This window comes from Cupressus sempervirens, chromosome 8, assembly GCF_028749045.1.
Source record: "Cupressus sempervirens isolate cs-2001-9-10 chromosome 8, ASM2874904v1, whole genome shotgun sequence".
In the NCBI taxonomy this organism is placed as follows: domain Eukaryota; kingdom Viridiplantae; phylum Streptophyta; class Pinopsida; order Cupressales; family Cupressaceae; genus Cupressus; species Cupressus sempervirens.
Window position 1 is genome coordinate 198,041,894 of NC_143125.1, and position 19,196 is coordinate 198,061,089.

Sequence of the window (19,196 nt, forward strand, 5' to 3'; positions counted from 1 at the left end):
AAATTATTACAAAAATTCGTACAAAGATAATATTTATAATTTGGGGGAAAAACTTTGGCTATTGTTCCACCTACTCATATGGTTGGATTAAGAGAGTGAGGTGTTTCCATAAATGATACCCTTTCCATCTACCCTCTGCACCCTTTGAATGCCATTTTGTAAAAAATAGTACGTGTCTCTTGAAGAAATTAGAAAGACTATTGCAAAAATTCATATGAATATAGTTTTCATAAATTGGGGGAAAATTTTTGTCTATTATTGAACTTTCTCATATGTTTGGATTAAATAAAATAATGAGTACTGTAAATATATAATTTCTTTCGTCTTTCTTTTAAGTTTTTCTTGATTTTTTATTTTTCAATGAACATTAACATTTTTGGCATGTGTGGAGTTCAAAGCACCATGAAAAGGTCCTTGAAAAAATTGGAGATATGAATCTCCTTTTTCACTATAACTTTTATATTTTTATTTTGAATAGCAAATAATTTTTTGATTGAACCAAATAGTCCCTAGATAAATTCCAAAACCATAATATTGATTTCAAGTTCTAGAATCTTGAATCAAGGATTTTAGATTCCAATTCCTAAATCATATTCCAACAACCAAAGGGGCCCTAAAAGAAAAGATGAAGTTGATTTTTTCCTTTAGTCTTTGGGCAACTTGGAGTTGAGAAGATTTCAAGCTGAGAGTGTTCATAAATTAAACAAACACATAATAAATGCAAGGGACTCACTAACATGTTGAAAGTAATTTTCAAAATAAAAGCTAATAAGTATAATGAAAGAATTCTGAAAAAAAGGAGAACAATAATGTGTGATGGAGAAAAAACATATTTTGGAGGAGTGATAGTCAGAAATTAAGAAACACTTTTCAATAATTTATCAAAACATTAGATTCATTAGTTTTGGAACATTGTAGTTGAATTGTTGAATGAGTGAATAATTTTGTAGGAAAACTATTCTACTTTCAGAAGGAATGGAACAACTTTGTTTGATAGATGTATATGTGACCAATTGAGTATTTGTACATAGAACTAGTGTTCCCCTCTATCTCTATTTGCTAGTTCTACCTGACTGGTCAAATATGAACATTTTCCCAGTTTTCAAGATGAGGGTTTAGGGTTTCACACTGTTATGCTGATCACTTTTCGATTTAGTGTTCAAACCTAAAGTTTACTACATTTTCATTATTTTTTTTCCCAAAGACCAAATGGATTTTAGTTTAGAAGTTTTGAATACTTTTGAGGTTTTTACCTCAATTTGTGTGCCACCATGTTTTCTTAGGTTTTCTTGGCATGATGTTGGTCATGGGCTTGGATCATTCATAGGATGTCAATTAGACCACTATTGCACTTTTTTATTGCATTGGGATGCATGTCACATCCATCGTCCCAAGATTATTTTCAATTGAATGTTTATTTTTCTTGTGTTCTGATCTAGTCCTTGTGATATGATCTTCATGATGGCAGTGCACCACACACAATCATGTGTGCATGCATTTTTTGAGTGACTTGCAAGGCTTAATCTTCCATGGTATTTCTAGGAGTTATGATCATATGGGGTTGGGTTGGGAATATGCATGCCTATGGGAACTCATTATTGGATGAGCATGGGTAGAATAGGGTAGCACCATAGAGGGGGATTCTATCTCACAACCTAGTGATCATTATGCCCAAAAAGTTGGCAGAGGAAGTTTTAATCAAGTGATAACTAAATAAAATATTGGGTGGTAACAAAACTAAGATAATAAAATGTTTCTAGATTGTGCTCCTTCGATTAGGAATTTTGAGCTGCTAATACTTGCTTGGGCTATCTGATGCCAAGTGATTCTCCATGTTGTCATCCCCTACATAGTCACCAATTGAATGTCTAACTAGGGCCTATAGTACTTGCATTGACTCATGATCTTGGTTTCATTCATCTTTACTATCTAGCATGAGTGTTAGCCATGGACATTTTCTCTATGTGTGTTTTTGGTTGGATCATTACCTCCATCAACACATTATGAGTGGACCTATGAGTTTCATATGGTTGGGAGGGGTAGCTACCTATACCACTACTAGGGACTGGTGTATAGAGATGGTTTATTATTCCAATGCAATCATTTCTTGATACCTTCACTTGATACTTTAGGTTTTAGAGTATGCTTTCTTATGATTTATGCTTTCATTGGAATTCTTGGATATCATGTTTAGATGATGTTAGTTTATTTGATGCATTCCCTTATTATGATGTTTAGCGTGTGATTAGATGATGTGATCTGATTAGTTGAATATCTATTGATTTACTTGTTAACATGTTAGGTTTCCTTTCTCTTATGATGTCATTACACTTTAGTAGTAATGTCCTCATAAAATAGCTATGACTATCTAGTTAGTAGTTTGGGATGTTACACATGAGGGATGGTTAAGGCCTTCAAGGTCTCATGATGCTATTGTGGTTGGGAGGAACCACACATGAGTTTTATTATGTTCATTCTTTGCATTGTTTCTTTTAGAATCTTTCCTTCACTATTATGTGTAGATGTTTAGCTTTAGTTTCTATCTTCCAGTTATTGTTCGAGTGTCTATGCCTCGATTGTGGATCTAGTACTCCCTAGTGTGGAGGTATTATCATTTCTAGCTTTTATCCTATGTTTTTAAAGTGTGTTATTATGGTTTCTCATGTGCAATTGTACCCTCTTACACGAGAGTGTGGAAGTTTCATGTGGTTATTTACATTTCCTCATGTGGCTTATTGCACTTCTTCATGCAAATATCAGCACAACATAGTGCTTTTCTTTTTTGTTCAAGGCATTTCCTCATGTGAGATGGTGTTTTATTGCATGGCTTAGTACACTTTCTCATGCAAAGAGGTACTTCCTCACACAAGACTACTAGTTTTAAATTCTCTCATGCAAAAAATAAGGTCATCCCTATTATTTTTTAGAGAACACAATTTGGACTTCTGAGTACCCTTTAGGAATTCTAGTGTTTCCATGCTTAGACATATCAAAGACTCTACATTCTCTTGTCTTCTTAGTTTTCACTCGTTAGTTTGGTCATGTTAGTTTGGTAGTGGTATTTGGAGATTCGTTGGTTTATAGGATTGTGTCTAAGTCTTTCATTGTGATCTTTATGATCCTCATATGTTGAGTGTTGTGTGCATACATACTTGTTACAAAAAATTGTTTTGGTTTATATTTATCCTTGTTCCAAGGATCTTCAGGTGGGGCATTACATGACTTCCTGGATCACCCTTAGATTTTACACTCACCATATTTGTTCCTTCAGATGTGGATAACCCATCTATGAAAAAGACTATATCTATTGTGGGAAACCACTTTGTGTGAGGTGATGTAGCATTAAGTGTTAGCCATAGTATTGAGTATTGAGTTGTGTCCTTTAGGTAGACTATAAATCTTTCTTTGATGTATTTTTCAATGTGATAGACCTATGAAAATAATTTGAGAGGATACAATTGGTAGTCTCATAGGGATTTTATCTTTCAAAACTTCCCAAGTGCTTGTATTGACAATTTTTCTTTGTCCCTTGTCCAATTATTTGAAGAAGCTTATTTTTTTTCACCATTTCTATGAAAAAATTCTATTTTTCCATCAAAAAAAAATCTAAAGAATGCTAATAGAATCACTCTACAACATTTGATTGAAAATCTTGGTCAAAATTAAATCTTTTAAGCACAAAATGTTAGAAATGCTTTAGAATAACTAAGAAGGGGGATGAATTAGTTATTCAAGGTCTTGATGTCCTATATAAAATTTTCACAAAGTATAGTGGATCCATTCAACACTTCATTCATCCAAGCTTTAACTTATCTAATCAACAAGTTACTGTAAATCAACATGCAATCATAACACATAAGGAATCAACACATGACACAGTGATTTATGTAGAAACTCAATTTGAGAAAAACTACCAGTAACATGCTACTGAATTCTCACTCTTCTAAAGTGATGCCCTATGAAAGGCCTCCCTTGTTAAAGGATTACACAACATTGTTAAATGTCACCTTGTTAGAGGATTTAACCACCCTATTAGAAGTGGGCCTAGTTAGAGGACTTTAGAAAATTCACTTAGAATGTCACCCTATTAAAGGATTTACAAATGGTTGTTAGGCCAACCTAAGTCCATAGGATTTTTAGATCTAATAGAATTTCTAGAGAGTATTAGAAAATCTTGACATGACTACAACATATAACTTATCTTGTAGATCTTAGATCACTTCTCAGCTCATACGCTTTCCTGGGCTTCAATTTTTGTAAATCTTGACAGCTTGCCCTTCTTTCAAGTTTGTCTTCTTGAGTCTCCACACTCAATGTACCAATGCAATCATCTCTTCATGACCACTCATAGAAGTAGAGCCACTATGCACTTCCTTCTCCTAGATGTCTCCTTGACATCCTTCTAACCACTTTACAGATTTGGCTCTTCATCATCAATAGTATCAGTAGCTCCTTGCTTCTTGGTCTATGACTTCTTAAATAGAAGTCTTGGAGTACCTTTTCCCACCTAATTCTTCCATTTTTAAATTTCAATTTGCATGAATTAGATACAATTCATTGCATCTAACCCATATTCTATTTTCTCTAGATGCTTCTTGAATAATCCTTTAGAATTTGCCCAAAAATAGTTTACATAGGATTTTGTGCCACCAACTCATTATCCTTATCTTCCAACTCATTCACAAAATTAAATATAACCACTATGTTGGCTTATTTTTGGTTAATTTTCATCTTTTGAAATAATGTAGTAGCTTGGCACTATTGAAATACTGGTTCTTGGCATATACTATGTTACTCAGCATATACTATGTTACTCGGCATCAACTCTATTTTTCTTGATGCTCAACACCTGAAGATCACTTGGCACCAATTAAAATTTTTCTGATTCTCGACACCTAATCTTCACTCGACACATGAAGATCACTTGGCACACACTAGAAATTTTTGTTACTCAACTTCAACTAACTTGCTCGACACCCACTAATGGTCTTAGTTCAAGCTTTGCAATCAATCTTGTTACAACTTCTTCCTCCAATAATTTGAAGTGTGACCAACCTCTATATCTTTTAGTATGTCATCAATAAATTATTTAACCATTGTCTTAACTAATCCTTGCACTTCATTACAACATCATAAATCAACATTTCCCTTAGGTGCTCATGTTACATCTTGTTGATCAAATCCTCTTCATCAATCAACTAAGTGATAGTACTTGGATCTTATAAGGAAATATCATCCCTACAAATAGTAGGTTTGACATGAATGACAAAATAATGATTGAAAACATTCTTTTACAACAATCTCCCTCTTTGATCTTCAACAAAAATAAGCTTTTCAATCAGATTTCCAACAATCTCCCTCTTTGGCATTAGTGGCAAACCAAACTGATCAACAATCAGATTAAACTATTCAACCAAATGCTAGCTAGGTTAGAATAGTGAGTCAAATGCCAAAAAGTAAATTTTAACATCACATCTCCTTCTACTATTCTAATTGCTTCATTTTAGCTTCTCCCTCTTTGCTATTGTATCCTTTATCCCTCTTTATTTCTCATCTTCTATTGTTATGATCAACCTCTAAAACCTCCCTCTATCTTTATTTGATCAATTTTTTGCTATCTCTCCTTCTTGACCCTTCTCTTGATTCTTTTATTGATCAGTTTCAAACATCTTCTCCCTCTTTTTTGATTCTTTATCTTCAACAATTGCTGATTAGTTGTCTACTTCTCCCTCTTTGACAACAATGCCAAAGACATATTAGCATCTTTAATATGTAAGTTTAGCTTTTACAGGTTTATTCAATGTCTCCCTTTGTCTTCTTGCTTGTGACTAATTTGAAATTTCAGCACTTCTACTACTTTAGGCATGGATCCCAAAGTAAACATCCTCTGTATCAATGTATAAAATCTTCAACATTCAGCTTATTTGATGTAAGGCATACTTGCTTTTGTTTTAGGTGGCCTTGGCTATGGGTATCAACCCTAACTTACCTCTAAGATACTTAAAATCATCTTTTGGTAGTTCTTTTGTGAAGATATCAACAATTTGTTCCTTTGAGCTAACATATTCCATCTTCACTTATTTGTCTTCCACCAGCTCTCTTACATAGTGATACTTGATTGCAATATGCTTAGTTTTAACATGCATTACTGGATTCTTTGATATATTGATAGCACTTGTATTATTACAATAAATTATCACAAGCTCAATTACCTCTTCCTTCATACCTTGCAGAAATGTTTGATCCATACAATATTGGTGCAGTTTATAGTAGCTACCATATATTTAGCTTTAGTAGTAGACTGAGGTGCAACTTTGTTTTTCTGGTCCAAGTAATCAACCTTTTTCCTAAGAAAAGTATTCCTCCATTGGTGCTTTTTCTATCATCAATGTTACCTCCCCAATCTACATCAATGTAAGCTTTTAGTTCAAACTTCTCATTTCTCTTGTAGTCTAAACCAAAGTCATTAGTTCCTTTCAGGTATCTTAGTATTCTCTTCACTACCATTAAATGATTTTCTCTAGGATTGGCAAAAAATCTTGCTACTATTCCAACAGCTAATGCAATATCTATTCTACTATGTACAACATATTGTAGTTTTCCAATCATTGACCTATAAAAGGTCTAATTTACTATAGCAGATTCATCATTCTTGGATAGCTTATGACCTGTTACCATTGGTGTCCTAACTAGTTTTGAGTCTTCTAACCCAAATGTTTTGAGTACTTCCTTGATGTATTTGGATTGGATTACAAATATGCCATGCTTTAACTGATGTACTTGTAATCTAACAAATAATTTGATTTGTTCTAACCATTGACATCTTAAATTCATGCTTCATTTGATTAGCAAAATCTTTGCATAAAACATCTTTTCCTCCAAATATTTATCATCAAAAAAGATTTTTGACATCAAAATGTCTTTACTTTCTTCAGCTTTGGTGTACAAATTGTTGTTTTCATTTGTTCTCTCAAATCCTATCTTCACAAGATATTTGTACAACCTCTCATACCATGCTCTAGGTGCTTGCTTCAATCCATAAAGCACTTTGTGTAGCTTACAAACCATGTCCTTGTTCTTCTCATCAACAAATACCTCTAGTTGTTCTATGTAAACTTCCTCTTCTAGTATACACTTCAGAAAAGTAGACTTCACATCCATCTAGTAGACTTTGAAACGTTTATATGCAGCATATGAAAGTACTATTCTTACTCCTTCCATTCTTAAAACAAGGGAAAATGTCTCTCGATAATCTAGTCCTTCTTCTTGTGCATATCCTTTGCAAACTAATCTAGCTTTGTTTCTTGTTATCTCACCATTCTCATCAAGTTTTTTTCTAAACACCCATTTGGTACCAATCACATTCTTATCAGGTTGTCTAGGAACTAGAGACAATGTTTTGTTCTTCTCAATTTGATTTATCTCTTTTTCTATGGCTTTATACCAATCATCATCTTGTAGTGCACATTTTAGTATTTTAGGTTCAACCTTGCTTAGCAGACATGATTCATTCCTAAGCCTATTCCTTGTCATTGGTCTTGCATCTTTTTCACCAATGATTTGATCTATAGGGTGATGTCTGGAATTTCATCATTCCTTTCTATCATACTATTTTTAAAATCAGAATGTGCATTTTCTAAATTCTATAGCTTAGCTTCTAAATGTAGCTCGACATTCATAGGCTAAGACTCGGTAGATACTAAAATTTGTTGTTGATTCCTAACTTGATTTGCAGCATTGTCTTCAACTATCATTCCTTTATAGAAGTATACGAAGGATCTATAATCCTCTATTTGCTTTGACTCATCAACTTGAACTTCTAAATTCTAATCAAAATTTACATTTGCACTCTCCATAACTTTGTTAGTGTTAGTATTCAAACACTTATATGCCTTACTTCTAGTGGAGCATCCAAGGAATATACCTTCATCACTTTTTGCATCAAACTTGTCATTTCTTGTATCTTTTAGAATATAGCATTTACAACCAAATAATTTGAAATGTTTAACATTAGGTGAATGACCATACCATAATTCAAAAGGTGTTGCATTTGTACCTTTCTTGACCTGAACTCTATTCAGTGTGTAGACTGTAGTACTTACAGCTTCTCTCTAGTACTTTAGTGCAGCATTTTTCTCCATCATCAAGGTTCTAGCACAATCAATTGCTGACCTATTCCTTCTTTCAGCAATACCAATTTGTGGTAGATTTATTGGTGCTGAAGTTTTTCTTTTGATACCTTTGTCATTGCAGAATCTTTCAAACTCTCTTGATGTGAACTCACCTCCTCTGTCTGACCTTAGGCATTTCAAGTTCTTTCTTATTTCCTTCTCAACTCTAGCCAAATACCACTTGAACATTTGGAATTCATCAAATTTTTTATTTAAGAATATAGCAGTCATCATCCTAGAATAATCATCTACAAATAACATTATGTATCTATCTCCTAGGTAGCTTTGCACTTCTATTGGGCCACATAAGTCTATATAGACTAACTCTAGTACTTCATTGGAAGTGTATGTTTTTCTTTTGAAACTATACTTAGTCATCTTCCCTAGTTGACATTGTTTGCACATTGTGTTTTCAGGTTTCTTCAACTTGGGCAATCCTTTGACTTTCTTTTTCTTACTGATGCTAATCAGATTATCAAAGTTAACATGACATAGCCTTTTATGCCATAACCACACATCATAAAGTCTAACAACAATACATGTTGCATCTTCCATATCTAGGTAAAACAAATTACTCCTAGTTTTTTCACCCATTCCTATCAGATTTCATCAGTATCATAGATCTTGGTAGTTTTGTTCCCAAATTCAACTTTGCAACCTACATTGCCTAACTGTGATACACTCAACAAGTTGTAGTTTAATCCTTCAACTTAGTATGCATTATCACATGAAATTTTCTATGTAAGTTTAATAGAGCATTTTCCTTTGATTTGACATTGGGCATCATTACCAAATTTAACACTATTTCCATCATATTGAGTAAAGGTAATGAACTTATTTTTACCTCCTATCATGTGATGTGAGCATCCACTTTCTATGATCCACTTTTCATTCTTGTTCACATAGGTAGCCAATGTTGTTGCTTCATCTTCATCTTTGTCTAATTCATCTTTCATGGCTACATAGACTACTTCATCATCATTCTCATCAGAATCTTCTTCAACAATGTAGCATCTCTTGCCTTTCTCTTTGTTATCATCTTCTCTTTTTTTCCTAAACTTATTTCCTTCTTTGTAGTTCTTCTTCTGTGGACATCTTGCAGCTACATGACCTACTTCATTGCAATTGAAACATATGATAGGGAGCTTACCTTTGAATTTTCCTTTACATCTATGGAATCTCCTAGCTAGTAATTCTTCTAACTATTCCACATCTTCTTCATTTGTGCTACTATAACTGGATGCATGTTTTCCTTTTCTTCTTTTCTTTCTTGATGTGTCCTCCTCATTATCTTTTATTGTCATCTTGGCCTTGAAAGAAGATTCAAGGTTCTTAGGTCTGCAGTTGTCAAAATTGGATAGCTCAAATGTAGTAAGTCTTCCCACTATTCCTTCAAAGGTTAGCATGCTCCCTTGTACACACCTCAGCTCTTGGATGGCTAAAGCTCTTATATCATAGATAGGGAACAGAGTTTTTAAGTATTTTTTCATAGTTGTTTCTTCCTCCAATTGTACACCTAGACTTCTTACTACACTCAACACTTCTTTCATTCTTGCAATGTACTCAATAGAATTTTCACTTTCCTCCATCTTCATGTCATCAAACTTTCCTCTTAAGCTTTCTCTCTTTGCTCTCTAGAAATTTTTATCTCCTCCATAGATTTCTAACAAGGTTTTCTACATTTTACATGTAGTGTCATAGTCTTTGATGTCATCATATTCTGCATAGTTAAGTGCATAGACAATCCCCAACATTGCTTGGTTATGCTCCTTCTTTTTGTTCAAATCATCTGCATTGAGAGGTCTTGCTAGAGTTACCTGTTCTATTCCAATTGAGGTTTGTGCATAGTCACCTATTGATCCAAGGTGCAATTCAATCAAACTCTACCATGCAACAAAGTTGTCTTTTTTGAGCTTGGGAACTTCTCTCTTGGAGATCTTGATCTTTTTGCTTCTAGTACCTTGAAACTAAATCAGCAGATGTCTCTAATATCAATTATTGGAAATGTTGTAGAATAACTAAGAGGGGGGGTGAATCAGTTATTCAAGGTCCAAATGTCCTATTCAAAATTTTCACTAGGTACAGTGGATCCATTCATCCATTCATTCATCCAAGCTTTAATTTATCTAATTAGCAAGTTACTATAAATCAACATGCAAGCATAACACATAAGAAATCAATAGATGACACAGTGATTTACATGGAAACCCAATTTGGGAAAAACTACCAGTAGCATGTTACTCAATTCTCACTCTTTTGAAGTGATGCCCTATGAAAGACCTACCCAGTTAAAGGCTTACAACAAACTATTAAATGTGACCTTGTTAGAGGATTTAACCACCCTATTAGAAGTGGGCTTGGTTAGAGGACTCTAGAACATTCACTTTGAATGCCACCCTATTAAAGGATTTACAACTGGCTTTTGGGCCAACCTAAGTCCATAGGATTTTTAGATCTAATATAATTGCTAGAGAGTATTAGAAAATCTTGACCTGACTACAACATACAACTTATCTTGTAGATCTCAAATCACTTCTCAGCTCATACCCTTTCCTAGCCTTCAATCTCTACAACTCTTGATGACTTTCTCTTCTTTTAAGCTTTGTCTCCTTGAGTCTCCACACTCAATGTACTAGTGCAATCATCTCTTCATGACCACTCATAGAAGTAGAGCCTTTGTGCTCTTCCTTTTCCTAGTTGTCTCCTCCTTGACATCCTTCTAACCACTTCATAGATTTGGCTCTTCAGCAACAATAGTATTAGCAGCTCTTTGCTTCTTGGTCTATGACTTCTTAGATAGAAGTCTTGGAGTACTTTTTTCTAATTGATTCTTCTATTTTTCAATTTTAATTTGCATGGATTAGGTAGGATTCATTGCATCTAACCCATATTCTATTTTCTCTAGAAACTTCTTGAATAATCCTTTAGAATTCACCCAAAAATGGTTTACATAGGATTCTGTGCCATGAACTCATCATCCTTATCTTCCAACTCATTCAAAAAATTCAATGTAACCACTATGTCAACTTAGATTTGGCAAGTTTTCATCTTTTGAAATAATGTAGCAGGTTGGCACTACTGAAATATTTGTGCTCAACACATACTATGTTACTCGACATCAACTGTGTTTTTCCTGATGCTCGACACCTGAAGATCACTTGGCACCAACTAAATTTTTTTTGATGCTCGGTACCTAATCTTCTCTTGGCACATGAAGATCACTCAGCACACATTAGAAATTTCTACTAGCCAGCTTCAACTAACTTCCTCGGTACCCACTAATGATCTTACTCCAAGCTTTATAGTCAACCTTGTTACAACTTCTTCCTCCAATAATTTTAAGTGTGACCATCCTCTTTATCTTTGAGTATGTCATCAATACATTACTTAACCATTGTCTTAATTGATCCTTGCACTTCATTACAACATCATACCTCAACCTTTCCCTTAGGTGCTCTTGTTACATCTTGTTGATCAAATCCTCTTCATCAATCAACTAAGTGATAGTACTTGGATCTTATAAGAAAATATCATCCCTACAAATAACAAGTTTGACATCAATGACAAAATAATTATTGAAAATATTCTTTACAACAATCTCCCTCTTTGGACTTCAGTAACAATGAGCTTTTCAATCAGATTTCCAACACAAAAAGTCACAAATTACCTTTGTTGGTAAACTATCGTACTAGTACTATGATAAATATTGTACAATAATTCAAGTTTCTACAAAGTATCATATTTCCTTATAAACTTTTTCATACTACTATTCTAAAAATTATCATTCTACCATTTATAAATTGTTGTATCACATGAAACTTTCATGTTTCCTTTTGGAATGTGTTGTATGAAACATCTTTTTGTCCTTCTATCATCTTCTTTTCTAAATGTATTGCATGGTTCATATACCTAGTTGGTTTGACTTTTCTTCCACTCTTGGATAATTTAAGGATGTCTATACTCAATCATGTTGTTTCTCTAATCTAAAATCAACATATTTAGGACTATTTAGGTTGAAAATGATCACCTTGGCACCTTGGTTATACACTTGACTCAAAATTTTGTTTACTTATTATCTTTCTTGCTCTATCTACTTGGATATTTGGCTTCTTGCCTATATCTTGACTTAATTTGATTGCATTGTAAATTTCTTGGACACTTTTCTTGAGAAGTCACTCTCATAACTTCATTATTATGTCCCTTTGACAAGTGAAAACCTTTCTTTTCTATTTTTGGACTCCAAGTTGTCTCTGTGATCTTATTATGGTGAAAACCATTTCTTACTTGCCAATTACAACTAGATTTCAAGTTGGTCAAGGAATTTGTCCTTCTATAAGCTTTGAAGAACTACCTTCTCCAACAAGGTATCCAAGCAGACAACATATTGTGGTTGAGCCTATATTTGATAGAGTAGAGGAGGAAAATTTTCCACAGGCATAATCCTCTTATTCACTTTGGTAGCACCTTGGATACTCCAATTGAAACCTCTAGGACTGAAAATGATGTGTCTACCACCATGAATAGGGAAGAGAGAAACATATGCTTGGATACCTCTTTGCTAAATTTTTGGAGAAATTAGAAAGAGGAAAGAAAGATTACCTAGATGAACAAGCTAGACTCGAACATTCAATACTTGAACAAGAATAACTTTTGGATGAGAATTAATGATAATTTTTTACTAGATGCTAATGTGTTTGGGGAAAATGATTCTCTAAACTCTAGAGACATGATAATACTAATGCCTTAAAAACCAACATGATAATGTTAATGTCTTTGGAGATCACAACAACAATCAAAATTACCACAACCTCTTTGCAAATTTTTGAAACAATGGAAATAACACACCTCCAAGGAGTCCAAGATCCCATCTCAAAGGTTATTTGTCTCCACCTATACTTTCCCATCATATAAAACCTTTACATAGATCACAACATGGGAGTGAGATAGACAATGATGTTACTAGGGAAGATCTCATGAAATTTCAACAAGATGACTACTTTCAAAAGCTCATGCTAACTTTGGAACATAATGAAAACCAATACTTTATGCACTTGACCTTTAGGGATGGAGACTAACATGTGCTTTTAATGTTCAAAGGCTCATACAAAATAAAGATTCTATTGAAATTGAGATTTTTAGGAAACAAGACCAAGACCTAAAAAACAAATTTAAATGCATGGAAAAGGAAAATTAAAATACTAAGACTTCATTCTCCATAGGATCTATATGTGCACTCTCATTTGACAAGAGTCTCTATATGATGCCTTTTCCATGAGATGTTGAGATTCTCAAATATGACAAATATGATGGAAATTCTGATCGACATGATCACATAAGGAAATTATATACTCTTAGTATGGATTTCATGCATGATGATACTTACCTCATGAAACTCTTCCCAAGGAGTTTGAATGGACAAGCTATGAAATTATTCACAAAGCTTACACCTCCCCTCAAATATTTTGATGAGCTTGCACAAAGGTTTATACAGCACTATTCCTAAAACATACAAAATCTATTCACTTTTCATGAATTGTGAAATATCATACAAAAATAGGTTGATCGTTTTGTCACCTATTTTCAAAGATGGAGGAAGCTACATTCTAGATACCCATGAAAATTTCCTAAAAATTGAAAAGATTGACATCTTTGTTTGCACTCTTTTCCTTGATGCCAAGGAAACAAATATTCCTTAATTTTAATGATATGATTGAGAGTGCATATCATATAGAGGATGTTGCATTTAAAAAGGGAGAGATATTCTTGAACAAAGTCAAGACTAATGACAATGGAAAGAGGAAAGACAAAGGTAAACCTTGGAAAAGGAATAAGTATGTTGTCAATGATGGGGTATTTGACATTCCTAAAACCAAAGAGCCCATCTTCAACTTGGCTAATACAATTCTAGTGACTTATAACATTATTCATATGCTTAAACCCATTGATTAGAACATTGACATAATGAGACCCAAGTACAACGAGGCTACCTATGAAATAGGTGATGAGGGACCTAAGGTAATTTTGAGGGGTCTTGGTTCCTCACAAACACAAATTTCTAGTGAACAGTAACCTATGGTCATACTTATAAGTGAAACCTCTTCCTCTCATGGTGAAAGACTAAATTTCATTACTAGGATTCAACCTAAATTTTTTCTTTAAGATACAAATACCTCCAAATAGTCTAATCCTAAGAATGAAGGTATTTGTATTCTAAAAAAACATATACTACTACTCAGTCTACTTATGACCTTATGGATCAATTGGAATGTACCCTTGCAAAAACCTCTATTTTGAGTTACTAGAGTTTTTCTCTATGCACAAAGAGATCCTAGAAAAAGTGTTATGTATAGCTAGTATCACCATTGACATTGATGTGGATAAGCTCCAAGCTATGGTCAACCATATCTCTACTCCACACTACCTAAATTTTTTTGAAGAAGATGATAAACAATGTATTCACCCACAACAACCTTGCACTCCATATTGAGGTTCAAATCCATCATAGTTGAATCAAACATGTGCTCATAGATAATGGTTTTTAGCTAAATAGTTGTTCATTCAACATTGTTAAATAATTGGGTCTATCTACATTTTAGGCAGAGTAATTAATGAGTAGTTTTTGATGTTTTGATTGTATCTCTTAATAAGAATAGAATTGTGATGAGACAAGTTAGATAGTGATAGAAGATATCATGATGGTAACATCAACAAGTGTACAAGGTTAGAGGTCACACAAGTGAGAAGTTGCATTTATTGTGAACCAACACTAATTTGTAATTGTGAAAAGATGTAATGAGTTGTAATATCTTAATGAGTTCCTATTATAATTAATTGGGAAAGCCTCAAGGATGACTCAAGAATTATTCTAAGGATATGATATAAAGGAAGGATACTTTCCTTGTGTTAATGTATAGAAATTTTATGAATTATATTATATGAAAGCAAGTGATATGCAAACATGGTAAATAATGTAAGAGATCCAAGAGACTATTTGGATACAAAATTGGTGATCTAGTATTGAGATCAGAAGAGAATTGATTGGGTCAAGAGGATAGATGAATTTGGGATTATTTATTTCTATTTTTTTTGAAAGGAATAATATAGAGACAAATTGGATAGTGAGTTTGGTGGTTTTTCTCCTGAAGCTCTTTGGATAGTGGGTCCTTCTTCCTTCTCCAACTCTGAATAGGGTTAACACAACTCCTAACAATGGTTCAAAGTCTCCTAATAGGGAGTGATATGTATTGAATGTATTTCATTAACTCTTAACAAAGTCCATCCTCTTACAATGAAAATTTATATTAGTACATCATTTATGGGTAGCATCCCAAATTGAGCTTTTCCCTCTAAACAAGTGTTTCGCTAGTTAACATATTTGTTCTTATTATGTATCTGTATCTTCTTATGATTATTGATTATATCATTCACATCCTTAAGGATTAATAAGTTTTATATGTATTTTAATAGTTGGATAACTAGTTTGCCACCCTCCCACCCCCCCTCCTCCCCTCTCAGTTATCTTGGTGGACTTTACTTTCTAACAATTAGTATTAGAGCATCAAGTCTATGAATAAAAATCTTAATAGATTAAGGAGATCACTGGTAGGTCACTTTAGGAAAGGAAATCCTAAATTTGATGGAGTTAACTATGATAGCCAAAAAGAGAAGATGAATATGCAAGTTCTATTCATTGGTTCTAGGTATTGGCCGATGATAAAGAATGGAAAGATGATTATGGAAGAAATAAAACTTGAAGAATACACTAAACCCAAAAGAGATATCTTTATGTTCAATATGATTGCCAAAGAAGAATTATTGTCTGCTCTTCCTGAGAATGAGTACAGTCAAGTAAAATCATTAGAAACATATTATACAATTTGAAAAGCTTTAGAAACTACATTTTAAGGAGATGTGCTTGCTAAAAAAAATTAGACTATAAAATTAGATATGATTTTTTAAAGATGAATCTGTAAGAGGATATATTAGTAGAATAATAAAAGTTGTTGCAGGAATTAAGTCTTGCAATGGATCTAAAACTAAAAATGAGGTTATGTAGAAGATCCTGAAAACTTTGAAACAACCATTCAAACAAACATCACAAATGATTGAGCTAGTGATACTCTGCACTAAGAAGTTTACCAGAGAAAAAATACTTGGAAGGTTGGGGGAAATAGAAGTAATCTTAAAGAAATCTATAGATTTTCCCAAAGTGGAAACAACCTATAGTGTGTTGGGACTCAAAATCAAAGCCTTGATTTTGAGTACCATTGAAAAATTAAGCCCTATCAGTGCTTTTTGATGCATGTGTACTTGGATATCCTTTTGAGGCTTAAGAGGTGTATAATATTTCTAACACCATGAATTCAGTACATCTATGCATCCCATGAAGACAAATTGTCATTTTGAGCCATTTCATGAAGCCCCATTTTGAGCAATTTTTAATTCAGCATTTTTTGCCTGTGTTAAACAATGACAAGAGCCTGTGTTTGCAATTTAATATCTCACACCCAATAATGTTTAATGACTCACCACTTTAGGAGTGTTTAGTGTCCATACCAAAGAACCTGTGTTTCAGATTTCTAGTCATTTTGAATCTGTTTGACTAAGTTTTTAATCCCTCAAAGTTGGTCATTTATTGATGTCATGTTGATGCAATTTGCTCTAAATTTCACGAAGCCCTGTTTGACTTCTCATAACTTTGACCTAGTTGACCAAAATGCTAAAATTACTTATGTGTTGCATTTTAGAGGTCAAAGACTTGCCATGTTTCAATTCTGAGCTTATGATGAATTTGTTGATCTATTTTGAAATGCAATTCCAAATGCAATTTGTAAAGTTTTACTAGTGTCAAGAAGTGCAAATTTGTTAGTTTCCCTGTTCATGATGTCATAACTTGAAATCCATGAAAGGTGAGATCAAATGAATTATACCACTATGGTGTACTCTAAAAATAATTTAAGTGTGCCAATTTTCAAGTCATGAAAAATCTGTCTGCTCACTTTCCTAGGCTGATTCCATTTGCAAAGCCACTTTTCTATAATTATTTTCAAGATGCAAATTCTGAGTAGCCCATTTTGACCACTCGCCATTTACATCCTATTATTTTTCATGAGCTCTAATCCTAGAATTATAATATTTTTGTTGTTGTGAACCAATTCCCCAATTTTTGTTCCCCCAAGTGTTAGTGTACCCTATTTTTAGAGTCGATTCCAAATGTGATTTATTATTTTCTAACATGCTTTTATGCAGCCAATTATGAGAGTGCAACTTTGACGAGAAATAACTTTTGACTGACAATTCATCATGAGACAAGATTTGATAGGGTACAAGCATGTAGAATAGAGAATCAATGTGTCAGATTTCAAAGCTTGGTCAAGTGTTTGTGTCAGTTTTTAAGGCCAGCCAAAGGAACTCTTGTCACAAAGTTGATAGTTTGTAGAAAAAAGTTGAAAATGAGATTCAAATTGGTTTCCAGTGGTTGAATTTTGATCAAATTAGTGCCAAGTGGTTAATGGATCAGTTTTGAATATTAGTTGTTTGAAAATGAATTTTTTTTTAGCCAGACACACTTTGGGGCCTAACTAATTCCATTAGATTGGAAAAATATTGGGAATTGAAATGTCTCAAATGGATAAAACTAGAATTTCAAGATAAACTAAATCAAATCAATGGCGTGTTATTATACTAAATAGGAGCACCATCTTTGTACATGTCCAATATTAATCTTAAGTATCCCAAAAGAAGAAAGTGGGGATACATATGATAGTGATGAGAATGGAGAGTTTTAAAGGTTTGTGGCTTGTGGAGTGGGAGTTTATATGGATTGAAGACATTGATTTTGAGAAGTTGCACAAATAAGTCCACCATTCTAAACTCAGAAAATTGCCTTATAGCCCAATGAGGAATGCCTTCATGAGTGGAGACTATCAAGAATTGATTTATAAAGTGTATTACCTTTGCAAGTTTCTCCTACATTAAAGGTTTGGTTCAGATTTTTCAAGTGACAAATTATGTTTTATTTCTCACATGAGTGGGTGACAACTCTCACATCCCTATACCAATTTGTTCTCAGTTGATTTCATTGAAAATTTTTAAGGTCATACATCAAATAGATGTTGGAATAATGGTAAAGCAAAACTGAATAGAAAATGCTACAATTGCAATCAGCATGATCATAGGGCTAATGAATTCAAAGTGAAACCAAAATTTGAAGGCAAGTGTAATAAATGCAACAAACAAGGTTACAAGGCATCGGATTTTAGAACCAAGTCATTAAATCTAGTAGAGAAAATAATAAAAGGAATATTTAGTTGGGACTACAACACTTGGTACATATGTCATTACTATGGAGAATATGGACACATTGGCATGAATTGTGTTAAACATCACACAAGGAAGAGAGATACCACCATAAGATGTTTCACTTGTAGAAACTTGGTCATCTAGCCAAGAATTGCATGAACACAGGTAGAATTGAAGATGAAAAGAAAGTAAAAGAAGACAACATTCAACAGTAGATGAGGTACTAATGGATTCCTAAGTCTACCAAAGAAGCTAGTTCAAGAAATGATGGTCATGTCACTCAAGAAGTGGGTGACTCCACCATTTCCAACTAAGTTCTTAAGGAAGAATTTGAACTACACTATCATGATCACATCCAAATAGTTCCAATTGAAAGGTGATAAAGATTCAAATCAATATTCAAGATAGAAAAGGATCATCAAGTGAGATCGGTATCAATTATCACCAAATTACCCTCTCTACTAAGTAAGGTTGGGTCATGGACTCTTCAAACCCACTAGAGGCCTTCGTCAGGGAGATCCTCTATCACTGATTCTCTTCATCATCCTAGCAAAATGTATTGGCAGACTTATGAAGAAGAAAAAGAAAGATGAGAGGATCAAAGGCTTTAAACCTTCTTCCAAATGCACTCCTTCATGCATCAGCAATTTTTTGATGACACCATTATGGGAGGAGAGGCTTCGGTCAGGGAAGCCAAGGCTTTGAAAGAAACTTTGGACACCT